Genomic DNA, 21,565 nt, shown 5'->3' with positions numbered 1-21,565 from the left:
TAATAAAAGGTTTGAGTCCTAGAAAACATGATGTCATTACAATATTGTTATAGTCCCTATTTGTGAAACCTACAGGAAAAATATGGCCTACTATCTTGTACAGGTCCACAGACCTGAAGAGATGGCTAAATAGGTGGTTCGTGATTGTGACTCCAGCTCAAAGGTTTTCAACCCCATATAGTATGCATAAATACATTCACACGTGCACACACATACTAATAAAATATATATGAGTTGCCATACCTGGTTAATCATGGGATCTTGCTTTGTTGTTTTTTGTTTATTTTTTATTTATTATTATTATTATTATTTTTGATGTATGGTTCTCTATAAGAACATTTACTGTGTTGGTCGTAGGCCTCTTCCCCAAACCCTTTGGTTTTTCAAGATAAGAGTTTCCCTGTGTGGTCTTGACTGTTTTGAAACTCACTCTGTAGACCAGGTGAGCCTGGAACTCACAGATCCACCTGCCTCTGCTCAAATGAATGCACCACCACTGCCTGGCTAATCTTTTGTTTAACGTATATGGTTATGGATTTTTTTTTTTTTTAACGTAGGAGTGCTTGGTCTGCATGTACACGTTTTGGACAGAAGAGGGCATCAGATCTCTATATTGTTGGTCCTGATCCACTGTGTAATTGGTGGTAGTTTCAGGACTTGGAAGAGCAGACCTAGACTCCAAGCTTGTGTGCTATGTAAACACACTTCCAAAATTCAAGAAGAGTGGAATTTAAGGACTGGAGAGACTGAACAGAATGCCTACTTCTCTTGCAGAGAACTGGACCTAGGCTGGGAAACTCACAATGGTATGTAACTCTAGCTCCAGGGAATCCAGCCCTCTGGCCTCCACAAGCACCATCAGACATAGGCCCAGACGTAGATACACGTGTGCAAATTAAAATACAATGACATCTAAAAAGCGTGCCTCGTTGTATTTTTTCCATACCGACTTGGCCTTTACCTTGAAATTCTCCTTCAGAGTGCCAAGATTAAAGCTAGGAGCCACCCCTCCTGGCTACATCTAAAAATTTTAATGTACCATGAAGCTATGTTCAATTGATAGCCACTTGCTAGGGAAAATTAGTTTTCCCCAACGGAGTTGCACTGAGTGTGGAAGTCACACTTAAGCGTAGGCTAATGCTCAGCAGTAGACGGCTAGCACAGAATGAACTCAGGGTGGTTTTGGAGATCGGTCTTGTATAGCTTAGGATGGTCTATTGATTCTCCAGTATGCCTTCAAATTTTAGGCTTAGATGTGATTGTTTAAGTCTGTGTGTGTCTGCTTGTGTGTGTGTCCCTTGTACCTTTTGTTTTATTTGGTTGATTGTTTCCTAAGCAGAGGAGGACAACAAGATGCTGGAGGAGGGAAAGATCTGAGAGGAGGAAGGTAAGTCATGATCAGCACATACTGTATAAAATATTTTCAATGAAGATTCATTAAAAAAAGATTTAAATGTAATATTCAGGTGGAGCCAAAGGTGACAACGTTACCATATTTTCCTAAGTGGACTACACAACAATTTAGAGGAGAGCATTTGCCTAAAATAGAGGAATGGGCAAGTAAAGAGTAGCCATTTTCATCTGTGTATTGTTTTTACCAAGGACATACATTTTCTGCCAACAAAACTAAACAAAACAAGAACCCAGGCTGGAGAGATGGCTCAGCAGTTAAGAGCACTGACTGCTCTTCCAGAGGTCCTGAGTTCAAATCCCAGCAACCACATGGTGGCTCACAACCATCTGTAATGGGATCCAACGTCCTCTTCTGGTGTGTCTGGAGATAGCTACAGTGTACTCATATGTAATAAATAAATAAATCTTATAAAAAAGAGCCTGACTTAAACATGTTCTGATGGGAGGAGACAGAAGTGTTGGAATGAACACAGCTCAGCCTGGCCTACAGAATAAGTATCAAAGAAGCAGAAGACGCTGGAGAGTGGTTAGGAGCACAGGCTATTCTTCATAATTCCTAGCACCTCAACATGGTGGCTCACGGCATCGCTAACTCCAGTTGAAGATCTAATGCCCTCTTCTAGCCTCCTCCAACCTCAGGTATACATATGTAACATAGACACAGATGCAGGCAAAAGACTCATGCATTAAATACATCTTCCAAAAATTAGAAAGAGAAAAGAAAGACCCAGGGCAGGGGGTTCAGGGAAGGAAAGAAAAGGAAAAAGAAAGGGAGGGAAGGACAATGTGGGGTGAGGCAGAGCAAAATACCTGCCTTCAGGCGCCTCCAAGACCTATAGCTTACATGGAATGTTGCTTTTCACTCAAACTTTATTAAATAGTCCTTGAGATTTCTTCTGGACTCACTTGTTAAATTCTATTATTAACAAGATACAATCTCTGGAAAGAAAACCTAGTTCCCTGGGAATAGCAGGGACTCCATGCACACTCCAGACAGTACTGAAACCTGGGGTCCCTCTCACAACCTTCCCAAGTAGGACTACATGCCTGTGCCACCATAGCCGGTAATAAGTGATATTCATAGCCAGCCTCAGCCCTGGGAACGACAGATCACCAGAGGCAGCACGCAGATTCACTGGGTGAGACTGTCAGATCAAAACCAAGTATTTATTTTAATGAAATTTGCTCCTGAAACATTGCTATTGGGTAATTTTTGAGTTGAACCAAGACATTTTCCCACGTTTTCTAATGCCAGGGGTTCTCTTGATGCATTTTTTAAAGTCCCGCCAGAGTCATAATGGAGACTTCACAAGTGCTGTACTTTAGATTACCCTAAAGCAAATTATTTCATGTCTATAAAAGAACTAGAGATAACTTGAAGGTTTCTCAGAGAGAGAGAGAGAGAGAGAGAGTATGTATGAAGGGTTTCCCTCCAAACGGACGACAATGTCTCTGGAGGGCCCCGAGAGAACTGAAGGTATTCCTTATAATGTGCATAAGGTTTCTCTTTCATGTGAGCTCTTCCACATCTCCATGACAAAAAAAAAAAAAAAAAAAAAAAAAAAAAAAAAAAAAAAAAAAAAAAAAAGAGAGAGAGAGAGAGAGAAGTTGGAAGACCCCATTACAGTGCTTGCAGCTTTTCTCCAAAGGGCTTTTCTCCAGTGTGTCTGCTTCTAGTTCTAAAGATTACATCAATTAAATAAACAGACCTTCTCTCCACTAAGATCTGTTCAACACTTTCCCACATGGCTACAAGTCTGTTCCAAACTCACGTGGGTTGTTTTCTCAGAGGTGATGAAGAGAGGCTATTCCAACATCACTTACAAGAATCCTTATTAGTTCTATTCTGAATGATTGCATGTCTTTGCAAATAAGATGGCCTCAAACAGCCTCTCCTGTGCATCTTACATTCATAGGATATTTCACTGATATGGATTCTGTTGTATACTCAAGACTCAAAAGAAATCAAAGGCTTTGCTACAGTGCTTATACACATAGGGTTTTTCTTCATAGTGCATTATTTTGTGTTTCTGAAGCAAGCTCTTAAAACTGAAGGCTTTTCAACACTGCAAGCACGTGTGGGGCTTCTCTCCAGAGTGATTTCTTTCATGGCTCTGAAGAGAGGAGGAAGAAGCTAAGTCCTTCCCACACTGCTTACACTTCTACGGGTTCTCTCCAGTGTGCATTGGGTTGTGGAACTGAAAGGAACTGTGATTATTGAATAAATTCCCACACTGCTTCTGTATGTAGAGTCTCTATGCAGTGTGAATTCTTTCATGTCTTTTATGGTTACCAAAATGAGCAAAGGTTTTCCCACAGTGCTTACACACATAGGGCTTCTCACCAGTGTGAATTCTTTCATGTGCTTTCAGGGAACCGGAACACGTGAAACCTTTCCCGCACTGCTTACAAACATAGGGATTCACACCACTGTGATCTATTTTATGCTTCTGAAATTGATTCCAAAACGAGAAGGCGCTCCCACACTGCTTACATACGTACCGTTTTTCTCCGGTGTGAATTTGTTCATGTATGTGAAGGTACCGAGAAGCAGTGAAGGCCTTCCCACATTGCTTACACACATAGGGTTTCTCTCCAGTGTGACTTCTTCTGTGAATCTGAAAGTAGGAAGAATGTAGAAAGCCTTTCCCACACTTCTCACACACATAGGGTTTCTCACCAGTGTGAATTTTCATGTGTCTTCGAAGGCAAGCAGACCGAGAAAAAATTTTCCCACAATGATTACAAAGAAAGGTCCTCTCACAAGTTGGAGTTACCTTATGTCTTAAAAGGTTCCCTAACCGAGCAAAGCCTTTCCCACACAGCTCACACACATAGGGCTTCTTCACACTGTGAACCTTCTCACTCCTGGGGTGTGTGAAGCCTTTTCGACATGGATGGCGAATGTAAGATTTTTTTGCAGGGTGATGGTCTTTATTTCCTTGACCAGAGTGGAGAAAAAGGTCTTCACGGTCCTTTTTGTTAGAAAGTTTCTTTCCACTGTGAGCACTTTTATGCATCTGAAGGGACACAGGATACATGAAGCTGCTCCCAAACTCCTTATGTTTATACAACTTATAGTCACAGAATTTCTCCACCAGTTGTCTACTGCAAAACAAAGAAGAGTACGTGACTAGGACTGTGTACTGATGACTGAACGGAGGAATGCTGGTGTCATTTGGGAAACAGTTTGTAACATGTTCAGACTGCATGCTACCCAAGTCCACCAAGGACAGCTAGAATGTTTCCAAGTCCAGTAAGGACAGCTACAATGTCTCCAAGTCCACTGAGGACAGCTACAATATCTCCAACTCCACTAAGGACAGTTACAATGTTTCCAGGTCCACTAAGGACAGCTACAATGTCTCCAAGTCCACTAAGGACAGCTACAATGTCTCCAAGTCCACTAAGGACAGCTACAATGTTTCCAAGTCCACTAAGGACAGCTACAATGTTTCCAAGTCCACTAAGGACAGCTACAATGTCTCCAAGTCCACTAAGGACAGCTACAGTGTCTCCAGGTCCACTAAGGACAGCTACAGTAGAAACAGTGGAATTCATGTATGGTGGGTGAGGTATGTCTGCTTGAGAACACTAAACATTCAAATAGCATTTCAACACAAATTTCAATCCACAGTTTTATGTTACTTTAGATATGTAATGATATCAACCCAAATTATGTGGTTTTTCTCTTTTTTTGGTTTTTGATATTGTTGTTTGTTTGTTCTGGTTTGTTTGTTTGTTTGTTTGTTTGAGAAAATGTTTTATTAAGTACCTCTGGCTGTTCTGAACATTACCCAGTAGATCAGGCTGTCCTCTACTTCACAAAGATATACCTGCTTTTGTCTTCTGAGTGCTGAGTTTAAAGGTGTAGATCACTACCACCCAGTCAATCTTCTGTTTAAATACATGCATATCCAGGAAGTAAACTGACAATTAGTCCCAGTTAGGACATTCTATTTTCTTATCATAGTCAATTTGTTCCCATGACTTGTGGATGAATCAACATAATATTGAGTTTGTCCCCATGACTTGTGGATAAATAAATATAACATTGAGGTTTTTAAATGTGTTCATTTACTGTTTTTGTGGATGCACATGTGTACTATGGTACATGGGAGGTGTTCAGGACAGCTTTCAGACATACTGTTTCCTTCCATGGCAACAAAGCAAGCTTTCTCTGAGAAGTGCTGGGGTTAGATATGTCCTGTTTTATGTGGAGTTTGGGAACTGAACTCAGGCCATTGTGATTACATGGTCAGCATTATTGCTGGCTGAACAATTTTTTGCTTTCTTTCTTACTATTTTGAAATGATGAAGTGTGTCCTGGTTACTTTTCTGTCAAATAGTCACAATGTAGAATCATCTGGAAAAAAGCAATCTCAGCTGAAAAAAAAAATGTATTCATTAGATCATCCTTAGGCTAATCTGTGGGGACATTTTTTGTTATCAGTCATCAATGTGAGGGACTAGCCACCTAGTGGGTAGTGTCCCCCTTGGCATCAGATGGTCTTGATTATGTAATAAACCAGGCTGAGATGTGGGACACTGAGTTAGAGATACTGCGGGAGGTTGGTCCGGCTGTGCTTTGATTGTGACTATGCCATGTTGATTTTCCTTTAGAGAAATAAAAAATGTGATTTTTTTTAAAATCTAGGGTAGGGACCCACAAGTCAGACATTTTCAACTTTTACTGATACATTTAGTTTTGAAAGAGAACTTATACTTTTAAATTGCTGATATTTCTTATGACAGTCACTTAAGTTTTAAATTGTGGTATAGATATTAACAAAACATTTTGGAGACAAATGCAAAAAAAAGGTTGTAATTTATTAGTAATATGTTTGTGTATCAAGTTAACAAAGTATCAGCTGTGCTGATTACTGTTTCGTCAATGTGACAAAACCTAGAGTCTTATGAGGGAACTTCACCTGAGAAAATGTGCTCCCTGGATTGGCTTTTAAGAAGATTTGAAACTTTTTAAATGAAAGACTGATGTGAACGCATCCATCCTACAGAGCTGTTCTGTGCATCCTGTTCCTGTGCTTATGTAAGAAAGCAAACTGAGCAAGCCAGCAGGAGCAAGACTGTAAACACATCCCCCAATGGCCTCTGCTTAGGTTCATGTCTACAGGTTTCTCTTGAGTTAATTACAAGGGGAAATTAACCCTTTCCACCTCAGGCTGCCTTGGCTAACAATCTTTAGCACAGCAACACAAATCCAAACTAAGACATTTAAACAGCATGAAGTTTGCATATGTGAACTATGACAACACATCACATGTGACATCATCATATTCAAGCTGTTCTCCATATTGCAATATAAAGATGTGGATGTGTAAAACACAACTTATGAAGATTTTTCATTAATATGAAATTTACTTTTTACTTCTTTTTAAAAACACTCTTTTGTAAAAGCACTCTGGAATATGACTACCTCTTAGGAAAGACATTACCTTAGTTTTCTCCAGAGATTTTCACACTCATTTACAACCTTCTGGTTACCCAACTTGTTACCTAAAATGTAGAACCAGAGAAATAGTTAAGAATTATTTATAACTGAAAACATATTAAATAACAGCTACCTTCATGGTGTAAGACATCCCACCTGACATAGTCAGCCCAGCTCCCTTCTGCACATTCTGATTCATACATCAACACTGACCAGCTAGAAACACTGTCCTTAATGGACTAGCAAAGCCAACGCCCATGTGTACCTAGAGAGACCAGGTTCCTCAGGGTTTCCCGCATCACATCTTTGTACAGCTTCTTCTGGGATGGATCCAGCACAGCCCACTCCTCCTGCGTGAACTCCACAGCCACATCCTCAAAGCTCACTGACTCCTAAAAGCACACAAACATTTCCAGGACAGTAAGCCTCATGGTACCACAGATGTAGAGAATTAATAAGGAGGTGACATGACACGATGCTCCACGGGGTTCAGGTTGTCCTGGTCATCACACTCTACTGCTCACACAGACCAGGATTCCCTCAGTCACACACGGGCTCAGAGTCAACTGGAGCTTTCTGGGAAGAAGCATCGAAGTCGGATGAGCTCTTGTGCAGATGAGGGCAGTTCCCCCTTCTGCACAGCATCTTCCTAACACTGTCATCTCACCTTCTGATTGTCTAATACCCACCAGGGCTCAGGATCAGCTGTCCTCAGAATGTGTGTGCTTAGAAATGCTGGGCGCAACAGTTCTCCTGGTGTCTGAGAACTGAGATCCAGAGGGATTCCTCCCACAGCTCTACAGAGTGGGGTAGATTTCTCAGACAGTTGATGACAACTGTAGCCTAAGTTTAAAACAACAACGTCCTCTTCTCCCTAAGAATCCTAGCAATGGTCTTATGATGATCAGAGGGAAGCTATTTGCTTAGAACCCAACATTTTCTCTATATGTGAGTCTACACCATTCGCATTGGTAGACAGTATTCACATGAGTTTTCAAAGCCTTGACTTAGTGTGTACTGTGTGTGGAGAGAGAGTGTGCCACAGTGCTCCAGTGGAAGTTGTGCCACCTTGTGGGAGTTGGTTGTCTGGCTTAACAGTGGCTCTAGGGATTTCACACCATCAGGGTTGCATAGCTGGTGCCTTTACCCACTGGACCAACTCAGCAGGCCTCTAGTTAATATTTCTTACAATCTGTCAGGAACATGAGCACAACCTCTCTGATTTACTAAATGACAATAGTAGAAAGTATGTACCTGGGCTCTCAGGACCATTCTTAATCCAACAGCAAACAATACTTCTAACAAACAATTTACTTAATTAATGTCATACTCCGTTTTCTAGTACTATGATCAAACACCATGATCAAGAAGTTAATACTTCCTACAACTTGTTAGGAATCTGAATACGTGTTCTCTGGTTGCACTAAAGGTAGATATTAGAAAGTACATAGCCCGGTTCTGTAGTTCACCCTCAGTCAAACAGCAAACAGGACTCATGACAAGCAGTTCTTCTCAGTACTGTCCCATTTGCTTTCTGTTGCTATGAGATACCACCATGACCAAATGCAACTTGGGCAGGAAAGTGTTTGTATGAATTACAGGCCACAGTCAGTCACTGAAGGAAACTTAGGCAGGAATGCTCAGGCAAGAACTGAACCCTAGCATGTGGATGAACAACCAGCACTGGCTTGCTGGGCTATCCTGTTTGTACAAACCAAGGCCCACATGTCCTGGGATGTCAACACCCATAATGAAGTAGGCCCTCCTTTATCAATTAGCAATCAAGAAAATGCTCTGAAGACATGTGCACAGGCCAAATTGTTGGGGCCAATTCTTCAAGTGAGATTCCCATTTCCCAATTGTGTCAAGTTGACACACCCAACTGGGTCATCTCACTGGGCCATCCTACCATTTGTATTTGAGAAAGTAGCTGGATAATAAAACAATTGAAGGAGGCACAAGTTCTTGGAGTTCTATTTCACAACTTGTCACATATAATTTCCAGAACACACTTTAAATTAAAACACTTGGTGACCTTTATGACCTCTCTTAGCTACGAGGAATGCCTTAATGAATGTCTACAACCAGTTCCCTTCAAAGAGCAGTATGCTTCTTGCCAGAAGCCATGAGTTATCAAATAAAATGCTCATCAACAAGTGTTAGGCTCTTTTCCTTGCGTTGCTGGTCAGGAGAGTCTCCAGAGGCACCTCCTCCCCTAAAACCGGACACTGGCTCTCTGCACTGCCCTTGGTTGCCCACTATGTCACTGCTGAGGGAGAGAAGCCGTCAACACTTTCAAGGAAGAACTGTAAAAGCAATTGTAACAATCACCCTGGAACGTAATTGTTACACTGCATGCTTTTAGACATCACGGTAGCGCCTGTGTTCCTGCGTCAAAGTTTCCTACGTGCTTCCTACTAAAACTCAAGTCCCCAGCAGTGCAGAGTTCAGATTACGATTCATTAAGACTATAAAGAACAATCAAATTAAGAGTCAGCACAGAAACTGACAAATCCCAGTCCGAAGTAAACGTTATAAAAAGCTTTGAGAGATATCTTCATTGCAACTAAATGCACATAAGCACTGTTTACATGTGTTTGTGTCTTTTTATTGTAAACACTACCAAATTTGCTTGTAAAGTGAGTAAGTCCTGCTGGAGAGAAGGCACAGCAGCAACTGCTGCTATTGCAGACAACTTCAGCTCAAATCCCAGCACTGACATTGGGTGGTTAACTACTGCCAGTAACTCAGCACCTCCAAAAAACCCAACACCTCTGGTCTTACATACATATTAAAAGCTAACAATTTTTATTTCATGTACGTTATTGTTTTATATGTCTGTGAGAGGGTGTAAGGTTCTCTGAAACTGGAGTTATAGATAGTCGTTAGCTGCTATGTGGGTACTGAGAATTGAAACCAGATCCTCTGCAAGAGCAGCTAGGGTTCTTAACCCCTGCACCATCTCTCCAAATGGACACTTGATTTTTCACAAAGAATCCAAAACCATACAATGGAGAAACAAAGGCATCTTCAACAAATGGTGCTGGTTAAACTGGGTGTCTGCATACAAAAGAATGCAAATAGAAATGTATCTGTCACACTGCACAAAACTCAGGTCAAGTGGGTCAAAGTCATCGGCATAAAGCCAGAAACACTAAATCTAATGGAAGAGAAAGGAACTGTGTTGAACACATTGGCACAGGAGAAATAGCTCAGGCACTAAGATAAACAATTAATAAATGGGAAATAAACTGAAAAGCTCTGCAAGGCTAAGGCCACCAAGAGGACAAGACAAAAGCCTAGAGAGTGGGAAAAGGTCTTTATCAACCCTGCATCTGACAGAGAACCTATAGCCAAAATATATAAAGAACTCAAGAAATTAGACACCTACAAACCAAATCACCCAATTAAAAAATGGGATACAGAACTAGACAGATTTCTCTATTGAGAAAAGGACATAAAGAACTGTTCCCTATCCCTACTCACCAGGGAAATGCAAATCAAAATGATGTTAAGAATCCACCTTAAAGGGACAGCACGTGCTGGTGATGTTGTGGAGCAAGAGGTACACTTTTCCATTGCTGGTGGGAGTGCAAACTTGTACAACCACTTTGGGAATCAATTTGGTGGTTTCTCAGAAATTTGAGAATCCTTCTGCACCAAGAACCAGCTAAACTACTCATGGGCGTATATCCAAAACATGTCCCACTATTCCACAAGGACACTTGCTCTGCTGTGTTCGTAGTAGCTTTATTCACAACAGCCAGAAACTGGAAACAGCCTGTATATCTCTCAGCTGAAGCATGGGTAAAGAAAATGTGGTACAGACGTGGGGACTGGCTGGGAAAATGGCGGCTTCGGGAGAGAGTGGTGCTTCTGGCGGCGGAGGCAGCACAGAGGAGGCGTGTATGACCTTCTACAGTGAGGTGAAACACATAGAGAGGAGAGATTCAGTTCAAACGTCCAAAAATCAGATTGAAAGACTGACTCGTCCTGGTTCCTCTTACTTTAATCTGAACCCATTTGAGGTTCCTCACATAGATCCTGAAGTGACAGATGAAGAAATAAAAAAAGAGGTTTCGCCAGCTGTCCATCTTGGTGCATCCTGACAAAAACCAGGACGGTGCTGACAGAGCACAGAAGGCTTTTAAAGCTGTGGACAAAGCTTACAAGTTGCTACTGGATCAGGAACAAAAGAAGAGGGTCCTGGATGTAATCCAGGCAGGGAAAGAATACGTGGAACACACTGTTAAAGAGCGGGGGGGGGGGGGGGGGACTAAAGAAGGAAGGAAAGCCTACAAATGTAGAGGAAGATGATCCAGAACAGTTCAAACAGGCAGTCTACAAACAGACCACGAAGCTGTTTGCTGAGCTAGAGATTAAAAGGAAAGAGAGAGACGTCAAAGAAATGCAGGAGCGGAAGCGACAGAGAGAAGAGGAGATTGAAGCCCAGGAAAAAGCCAAGCGAGAAAGAGAGTGGCAGGAAAACTTTGAGGAAAGTCAGGATGGTCGAGTGGACAGTTGGCGAAATTTCCAGGCAAATACAAAGGGGAAGAAGGAGAAGAATCGGACCTTCCTGCGGCCACCGAAAGTCAAGATGGAGCAGCGGGAGGGAGCAGAGGGACGTGGTGGAGCCTCCCTGGCCAGAGCCTCCCCTGCCTCCTCCTGCTTCAAGGACCCACTCTTTCTCCACCTCCACCCCAATGTAGAGTAGCGATTGCTTTTTAGTCTATTGTGTTTTCAATACAATTTAGTATCAGTCAGAGTAATTCTTTGTACATTGAGAGGAGGGACTTGGTCTAACCTTCTCCCATCCACCCACGGAACCACCAGGATTGGAAGGAGCTACTGACTCACGCTGCCTTCTTTTCCCACAGCTTGTAACTTAATGTTTTTTATTTGAATTGCGGTGGCTCGAAGGTCATGTATAGTCTGTGGAAATCTTCCAATTAAATGTCTTACTTACAGTGATGTTGCCCCAATTCCAGATCAGCCTGAGCCACCTAGGGAAGCCATCTTCGAGGCCCATGCTCCAATAGGAGAGGCACTGTGGCCTCACACAGCAGTTACTTGTTGCCCTGACACACTGTGGTGTTTGGCACAAGGCTCCGGCCACTTAAACCTGTTCACTTTCCAAAGAGTCCGCCGTCTTCCAGCCAGTCTTGCTTGTCTGCACTTATTAGTGGTAATATTCTTTTATGTATAATAAATTTTTATACCCCCCAAAAATGTGGTACATCTACACAATGGAATACTATTCAGCTAAAAAATAAGGACAGCTTAAGATTTGCAGGCAAATGAATGGAACTAGAAAATATCATCCGGAGTGGGGTAATGCAGACCCAGAAAGACAGGCATGGTACGTACTCACTGATAAGCGGACGTCAGTCATAAAGTACAGGATAACGATGCTACCATCAGCAGGCCCAAAGAGACTACGTAATTAAAGAGGGCCCAAAAGCGGAAGTTTGAATCTCACTCATAATGTGGAATCAAAATAGTCATCTAAACTGGATGGAGAGAGGGAAAGGGGGTGAGGAGGGGAGCGGGACGGGGATCACGTGTGGGGAGGGGGTGTGGAGAAGGCTGGGAGTGAGAATGGAAGTCAGTGGGGGACATCTCTGGGACTAGCTGGACACCTGGGATGGGGACTTTATGGCAGGGATCCTAGCCAAGATTCCTACGAGCCGGAGGATTAGAGACTGAAACGGTCACCTCCTGAAGCCAGGTGGGACTTTCCGTGGAGGGCGGGGAACTTCAACCCACCAACTCTCAACCAAAAATTCAGGGATAAAGATGGAACAGAGACTGAGGGAACAGCCAACCAATGACTGCCCCGACTTGAGACCCATCCTGTGGGAGAGATATTAACGACAGTCTGCTATGACTTGTGAAGACCGAAGCTTCGTAACTGACTCCTGAGAGGCTCCATCCAGTGGTGGATGGAACAGATGAAGACACCACAGCCAAATGGGTGGAGCTCAGGAAGTTTCGTGCAAGAGCGAGGGGAAGGACTGAGCGAGCTGCAGGGAAAGCCCAACGCAGTAAAGAACGCTTGCGGGGGGGGGGGGGGGGGGGGGGAGGTCCCCGCGCTTCAGTAACAATGTGTCTGGGTATCAAAAGAACAACCCCGCCCCTCCCACTCCTAGCCTCGCTCCTAGTCAAACTACAAAAGATAGCTGTAACTTCCCGGGTGGCTATCTTTGTTTATATACACGACCCTCAGACCTTCCAGCATTCAACCTTTATTCCGTAAAGGTTGGGGCCCCTCGCTGTTCCAATAAACCGGTCTCATTCCATAGTCCATTGACATCCAGGCTGGCTGCTTCTGCCTCTTCCCCACCCCCAATCCTACCCCCGACTGAGGATCGCAGGTGCTCTGGGTGGCTGCGCCCTGAGATCCTGCATGAGGTTTGTTGCAATTTTAGGGGGAGGACGCTGCAGTTATATAGGACCAGTGTCCTAACCTTCACCATCCACGCAGCTCCACCTTCGCCCCTCTCCACACCCACATACCCTGTTCATGAGCCCCAGTCCGAATCCCAAGATTCCTCATGACCCTCGGCCAACACCGCCGAGACTAGAAACGGGGGTAAGCGAGAGCCCAGGGAGGTGAGGAACGAGGTGCCCCAGCACTGAGCACTCAACAAGGGGGAGGAACCGCGGCTCTGCCTGCTGCTGGTCCAGCTCCCGCCAGCGGGACCTGGGAAGCTCGACCCAGGCGAGCCAAATGAAATGTAGACTCAGTTGCCTTGAAAGGCCGCGTGCTTACTGCAGTCTCTGCATCCTCCTCCTCCTCCCGACATCCAAGAAGCGAGCTGAACGTACCATTTCCAGCCACGGAGTGTCCTGTCTCCTTCTGTCGCTCCTGTGAAAATGACGTTGACATCTAGGACTGTGATCTAGAATCTACTTCCTAAGGACACAAACATGCCTAGTATGTATGTGGGGGTAGGAAATGGGGGGGCAAGTAAACTAACAGACCCAGGTCTGGCAGCTTCCTGCACCTAAGAAGCATACTCCTCATTGGCTAGTTCATGCACTCAAATAATATTCTGATAGGCCCGTGAGCCCTTTGCCCGGAGCTCTAGAGACAGGACACACAAGTTTACTAGGGAAAAGTAGCTGGCAGGTTACTCACCCCAGGACCTTGCTTTCTGTGGGGAAAGTGCATTTAAGCAAAATTTGTTCTGGTGTGAGCCGGCTTGTAACAATGCACCGTGGGCAACTCCTACTTTTCCCTCTTCAGGGTGGGATCACAAAAGTTCAGAGAATGCCAGACTCAGTTGCCATGGAGACAACTCAAAGGGCTGCCTGGAGCAGGCCAATACTACAGAATAAGGAGAGAGGGCCTCATTAAAGGAAACTCCATCTGCCCCTACCCACCCACCGCCCACTCTCCCCACCCCCATACCCTCACATCTCACCATCTCACTTCCAGCATGCCCAAGACTTCAGAAAAACCGTCCACCCTCAGAATTCACAAAAACAGGCAATCTGATTTACTTTTCATGGCCTAACATTACTTTAATCATTTTTTATTAGATACTCTCTGTATTTACATTCGAAATGTTATCTTGTCTTCACAAAGGTGCACTAGCTCCCAATCACCCTCTCCACCTCTGAGCTTGGCATTCCCCTACATTGGGAAAACGTACCCTCACTAGACCAAAGGCCACTTCTCACATTGATGCCAGACACTGCTATTTTTCACTACATATGCAACTGGAGCCATGGGCTTCTCGATGCTTGCTCGATGGTTGGTGATCTAGTCCATCGGAGCTGTAGAGGATTTGGTTGGTCGAGAATGTTGTTCTTCCCACGAGGCCACAATCCCCTCCATTCTCCCTCGACCCCAGCACCCTCACTAGGGTCCCCGTACTCAGTCTGATGATGGTTAGCTGCAATCATGCTCAGCTGCATGATTCTGGCAGAACCCCTGAGGAGGCATGCCTATCTGGTTCCTGCCAGCAAGCACGTCCCAGCATCAGCAATAGTGTTTGGGCTCGGTGGATCCCCAGGTGAGGCAACCCCTAAAAGATCCCCTCTTCAATCCCTTCTCTTCCACTTTATCCTGTACCTCCTTACGTGAGTATTTTGTTCTCCCTTCTAAAAAGGACTGAGGCTTCCACATTTTGGCCTTCTTTCTTTTTGAGCTTCATAAGGTCTGTGAATTGTTTCTTGGGTACTCAGAGCTTTCTGGGGCTAGTATCCCATTATCAGTGACTGCATAACCATCTGTTCTTTTGTGATTGGGTTAACTCACTCAGGATGATATTCTCTAGTTCCATCCATTTGCCTAGGAATTTAATAAAATTATTCTTTCTAATAGCTGAGTAGTGCTCCATTGTGTAAATGTACCAGACTTTCTGTATTCATCCCTCTGTTGAAGGACATCTGGGTTCTTTCCAGCTTCTGGCTGTTATAAATAAAGCTTCTACAAACATAGTGGAGCATGTGTCCTTGTTAGATGTTGGAGCATCTTTGGGGTATATGCCCAGGAGTTGAACAGGTGGGTCTTCATGTAGTACTATGTCCAATTTTCTGAGGAATAGCCAGACTGCTTCCCAGGGTGGTTGTACCACCTTATAACCCCACCAAAAGTGGAGGTGTGTTTCTCTTTTTCCACATCCTCGCCGGCATCTGCTGTCATCTGATTTTTTAAACTTAGCCATTTGGACTGGTGTGAGGTGGAATTCTAGGGTTGTTTTGATTTGTATTTCCCTGATGACTAGGGATGTTGAGCATTTCTTTAGGTGCTTCTCAGCCATTTGGTAATCCTCAGTTGAGAATTCTTTGTTTAGCTCTGTACCCCATTTTTAAATAGGATTGTTTGATTCTCTGGAGTCTAATTTCTTGAGTTCTTTGAATATATTGGATATTAGACCTCTATCAGATGTGGGATTGATAAAGATCCTTTCCCAGTCTGTTGGCTGCCATTTTGTTTTCTTGACAGTATCCTTAGCCTTACAGAAACTTTGCAATTTCAGGAATTTGTCAATTTTTGATCTTAGAGCATAGGCCATTGGTGTTTGGTTCAGGAAAATTTCCCCTGTGCTTATGTGTTCTAAAATCTTCCTCACTTTCTTTTCTAATAGTTTCAGTGGGCCTGGTTTTATGTGGAGGTTGCTGATCCACTTTGTACAAGGAGATTTTTTTTAAAAAAAAGGGTCAATTTGCATTCTTCTGCATGCTGACTGCCAGTTGAACCAACACCTTTGTTGAAGAGGCTGTCCTTTTTCCATTGAATGTTTTCAGCTCCTTTGTCAAATATCAAATGACCATAGGTGTGAGGGTTCATTTCTGGGTCTTCAGTTCTACTCCATTGATCTACCTGATTATCTCTGTACCAATACCATACAGTTTTTTTTTATCATAATTGCTTTGTAATATAACTTGAGGTCAGGGATGGTGATTCCCACAGAAGTTTTCTTGTTGTTGAGAATAGATTTCACTATTTTAGGTTTTTTGATATTCAAGATGAATTTGTAAATTGCTCTTTCCAACTCTATGAAGAATTGAGTTGGAATTTTGATGGGGATTGCATTGAATCTGTAGATTGCTTTTGGTAAGATGACCATTTTTACAATGTTGATCCTTTCAATCCATGAATATGGGAGATCTTTTCATATTCTGAGATCTTCTTCAATTTTCTTCTTCGGTGATTTGAAGTTCTTGTTATATGGATATTTCACTTTTGCTTAGTTAGGGTCATACCAAGGTATTTCAAATTGTTTGTGACTATTGTGAAGGGTATCCTTTTTCTAATTTCTTTCTCAGCATGATTATGCTTTGAGTAGAGGAAGGCTACTGATTTGTTTAAGTTAATTTTATATCCAGCCACTTTGCTGAAGTGGTTTATCAGTTGTAGGAGTTCTCTCGTGAAATTTTGGGGGTCACTTAAGTATACTATCATGTCATCAGCAAATAATGATATTTTTACTTCTTCCTTTCCAATTTGTATCCCTTTGACTTCCTTTTGTTGCCTAATTGCTCTGGCCATGATTTCCAGTACTAAACTGAATAGGTAGGGGGAGAGTAGGCAGCCTTGTCTAGTCCCTGATTTTAGTGGAACTGCTTCAAGTTTCTCACCCTTTAGTTTGATGTTGGCTATTGGTTTGCTGTATATTGCTTTTGCTATGTCTAAGTATAGGCCTTGGATTCCTGATCTTTCCAAGAATCTTAACATGAAAGGGTGTTGAATTTTGTCAAATGCTTTCTAAGCATCTAGTGAGATTATCATGCGTTTTATTTTTTTGCGTTTGTTTATATGTGAATTATGTTGATGGATTTCTGTATATTGAACCATCCCTGCACCCCTGGGATGAAGCCTACTTGATCATGGTGAATGATCCTTTTGATGTGTTTTTGGATTTGGTTTGCAAGAATTTTATTGAGTAGTTTTGAATCAATGTTCATGAGGAAAGTTGGTCTCAGGTTCTCTTTCTTTGTAGGGTCTTTGTGTGGTTTAGGTATGAGTGTAATTGTATCTTTGAAGAATGAGTTAGGTAATGTTCCCTCTGTTTCTATTTTGTGGAATAATTTTGAGAGTATTGGTATTAGGTTTTCAATGAAAGTCCGATAGAATTCTGCACTGAACCCATCAGGTCCTGGGCTTTTTGTTTACTTGTTTGTTTGCTTGTTTGTTTGGGAGACTTTTGATGGCTGCTTCTATTTCTTTAGGTGTTATGGGGCTGTTTAGATAGTTTACCTGGTCTTGACTTAACTTTAATACCTGGTGTCTGTCTAGAAATTTGTAGATTTCCTCTAGATTTTCTAGTTTTGTTGCATATGGGCTTACTAGTAGGATTTGATGGTTTCTTGAATTTCCTCAGTTTCTGTTGTTATGTCTCCCCTTTCATTTCTGATTTTGTTAATTTGGATACTTTCTCTGTGCCCTCAAGTTAGTTTGGCTAAGGGTTTGTTGATTTTGTTGATTTTCTCAATGAACAAGCTCCTGGTTTTAATTATTCTTTTTATAATTCTTTTTGTTTCTATTTGGTTGGTTTCTGCTTTGAGTTTGAATATTTCTTGCTGCTATTTCTCTAGGATGTATCTGCTTCTTTCTGTTTTAGAGCTTTCAGGTGTGCTGCCAAGCTGCTAGTGTATGCTTTATTCAGTTTCTTTTGGAGGCACTCAGAGCTATGAGTTTTCCTCTCAGTAGTGCTTTCATTGAATCCCATAGGTTTGGGTATGTTGTGCTTTCATTTTCATTAAATTATAAAAAATTCTTGATTTCTTTCTTTATTTCTTCCTTGACCATGTTGTCATTGAGCAGAGCATTGTTCAGCTTCCATGTGTATGTGGGCTTTTTGTTGTTTTTGTTGTTATTAAAGACCAGCCTTATTCCATGGTGATCTGATAGTATGCATTGTTTTGTGACCAATTATATGGTCAATTTTGGAGAAGGTGCCGTAAAGTGTTGAGAAGAAGGTATATTCTTTTGTTTTAGGGTGAAATGTTCTGTTGATGCCTGTTAATTCCAGTTGGTTCTAAACCTCTGCTAGTTTTGCTGTGTCTCTGTTCAGATTCTGTCTCCATAATCTGTCCATTGATGAGAGTGGGGTGTTGAAGTGTGGTATAGTATATGCTTTGAACTTTGGTAGGGTTTCTTTTATGAATATGTGTGCCCTTGTATTTGGAGCATAGATGTTCAGGATTGAGAGTTCATCTTGATAGATTTTTCGTGTGATGAGTAAGTAGAAAGTGTCCTTTTTTATCTTTTTTGATAACTTTTGGTTGAAATTTTATTTTATTCTTTATTAGAATGGCTACTTCAGGTTTTTCTTGGGACCATTTACTTGGAAGGTTTTTTTCCCCCAGTCTTTTACTCTGATGTAGTGTCTGTCTTTGTCTCTGAGATGCGTTTCCTGTATGCAGCAAAACGCTAGATCCTGTTTACATATCCAGTCTGATAGTCTATGTCTTTTTATTGGAGAATTGAGTCCATTGATGTTAAGAGGTGTTAAGGAATAGTGATTGTTGTTTCCTGTTACTTTTGTTGTTAGAGGTGGAATTATGCTTGTGTGTTTTTCTTCTTTTGGTTTTCTTGCATGACTATTTTCTCACTTTTCCGAGGGTGTAGTTTCCCTCCTTGTGTTGGATTTTTCATCTATTATCCTTTGTAGGGCTGAATTTGTGGTCAGATATTGTATAAATTTGGTTTTGTCCTGGAATATCTTTGTCTCTCCATCTATGGTAATTGAGAATTTTGCTGAATACAGTAACCTGGGCTGGATTTTGTGCTCCTTTAGGGTATGTATAATGTCTGTCCAGGATCTTTCACCGTCTCTGTTGAGAAGTCAGGTGTAATTCTGATTGGTCTGCCTGTATATGTTACTTGTCCTCTTTACCTTAATGCTTTTAGTATTTTTTTCTTTATTTTGAACATTTGGTGTTTTGACTATTATGTGTCAGGAAAATTTTATTTTTGTCCAATCTATTTGGAGTTCTGTAGGCTTCTTGTATGTTCATGGTCATCTTGTTTTTAAGGACAGGAAAGTTTTCTTCTATGATTTTCTTGAAAATATTTACTGTGCTTTTTACTTGATATTCCTCGCCCTCTTCTATTCCTATTGTCCTTAGGTTTGGTCTTCTCATTGTGTCCTGGATCTCCTGTACATTTTTGGTTAGGAGCTTTTTGATTTTTGCATCTTCTCTGACTGTTTTGTCTATGTTTTCTGTGTTTTCTTCTACCCCTGAGATTCTCTCTTCTGTCTATTGTAGTCTGTTGGTGATGCTTGTATCTATGACTCCTGATTTTTTCTTAGGTTTTCTATCTCCAGGGTTGTTTCTTTTTGTGGGTTTTTTTTTTGTTTGTTTGTTTGTTTCTATTTCCATTTTCAATTCCTTCACCTGTTTGTTTGTGTTTTCTTGTAGCTCTTTGATTGGTTTCTCCTGGTTCTCTTGTAATTGTTTAAGGAAGTTATTCATGCGCTTCTTGAGGCTCTCCATCATCATCATGAAGTATGATTTTAAGTCTAAATCCTGTTTTTCTGGTGTGTTGGGAAATCCACTACTTGCTGTGGTGGGAGAACTCGGTTCTGATGTTGCCAGGTTGTCTTGATTTCCATTGCTTAGGTTCTTGCGCTTTCCTCTTGTCATTTTGTTATCTGTGATGTTAGGTGATCTTGTTGTCTCGGATTGGAGCCCGTCTCTCCTGTGGTTCTGAGGGCCCGTGGGCTCAGGAAGGAGATTGCTCCTGGGTGTTTGGCTCTTTGCGAGCAGGCAGTGAGTTCTGATGGCAGTGACTTGGTTTTGTCACAGTGGACTCAGGTCAGGCTGTTCTGGGAGCTCAGCTGTCTGTGCACAGGTTCTGAGTTCTGCTGATGATCACACAGCCCACTCTCTGAGCCGTAAAGGACCGGATCCCAGAGTGCACCCTGCTATCTGCTCTCTGAGAGACCCCTAGATCCCTCCCTGATAGCCGGTGTGGGTGCACAGCTGACTCACTGTTGCTCAGGTCTCAGAGTGATTGCCAGGCTGTTCTGGGAGCTCAGCTGACTGTGTGCAGGTACTGAGTCCTCCTGGCGGTCACACAGCCCTCTCTCTGGGCCAGAAAGCCCCATTTACTTTTTACCATAAAGTTAAAAACGAAAATCAAAACAAACAAACAAACAAAAAAAAACAACAGTTTATCCAGAAAAACAATTTTGGGGCCTGTTGAATCCAGAACCTTCCACTCACTGCTCTCTACTGCAAAAAGCAGATTTTTCAGACTCTGTGTGGTGTGTTCAGGTTTGGAGAGGCCTTTGTCTCTTTGACCAATAAAGGTCTGCTCTCGCGCTCTTGAAATCAAAACTGTTCTTTCGTTTTTCTTTGCTGATTTATTACACTGGTATTTTCTTACCTCAGAATTTGGAAGGAGGCAGATGCCCAAGGCTTTCTCAATCTCATATTCAACCAATAATATAAAAACACACAAACAGCCAAGAGATGGTGACACACGCCTTTAATGTCGGCAGAAGCAGGTGGATCTCTGTGAGTTCGAGGTCAGCCTAGTCAACTGAGCGAGTTTCAGAACATTCAGAGAAATCCTGTCAGAAAAATCCAAAACAAGAATAAAAATACACACATACATACACCCACAAACAAACAATGACAAACATCTAAATCATGGAGAAAGTGTTAGAATATATAGTGGAAAAGCTGGCTCAAAAAAATAGAAAAGATGCCCACACATAAAAAGCAGACCTTAGTGCTTTGTCCCAAGCACTTGTGAGGAAGACGAAGGGTGAGTTCCATGAGTTCAGTAGCAACTTGATCTACAAGTGGGACCAGCCAGAGATACATAGTGAGACCTTGTGTTACAAAGTAACAATTACAACAAATTGTTGTGCCTGGCCCCATGATTTATGATCTTGTAATGGGTCCCCAGACCTCATTTGGCCCCCAGACCTAGCACAACTTACTCCATGATGGAATTACCATTTTCACTGTAAAACTCAGCATGAAGAGAGTACAATCTACCAAAAGCTAAGACCTAATCCTTCAAGTTCTGTATTTCTGGGAAAGTCTCTAAATGTATCAACCTTACTTTTTAACTTGCTTGGCTCAACTTCTAGCTAACTGTTCATGTTGACAGAAGTATGTTAACAAGGACATTGTTTCCAGCATAATGTTTTTTATTAACTATTTGGGAATTTCTCATCATGTATCCTGATCATGCTCACTTCTTAATACTCAAGTTCCCCACTCCCC

The 21,565-nt window shown here is 42.2% G+C and overlaps 1 pseudogene across 1 annotated transcript; it reads left to right on the top strand.

The window, feature by feature from the left end:
• Positions 1-10,713: 10,713 nt before the first annotated feature.
• LOC308435264 (dnaJ homolog subfamily C member 8-like) lies at positions 10,714-11,579 on the top strand (annotated as a pseudogene). Its single transcript has one exon. The product of its transcript is annotated as a dnaJ homolog subfamily C member 8-like (transcript).
• Positions 11,580-21,565: the final 9,986 nt, after the last annotated feature.

The sequence above is a fragment of the Micromys minutus genome (genome assembly GCF_963924665.1).
Source record: "Micromys minutus genome assembly, chromosome: 22".
Lineage (NCBI taxonomy): Eukaryota > Metazoa > Chordata > Mammalia > Rodentia > Muridae > Micromys > Micromys minutus.
This window is presented reverse-complemented; position numbering and strand designations above follow the sequence as displayed.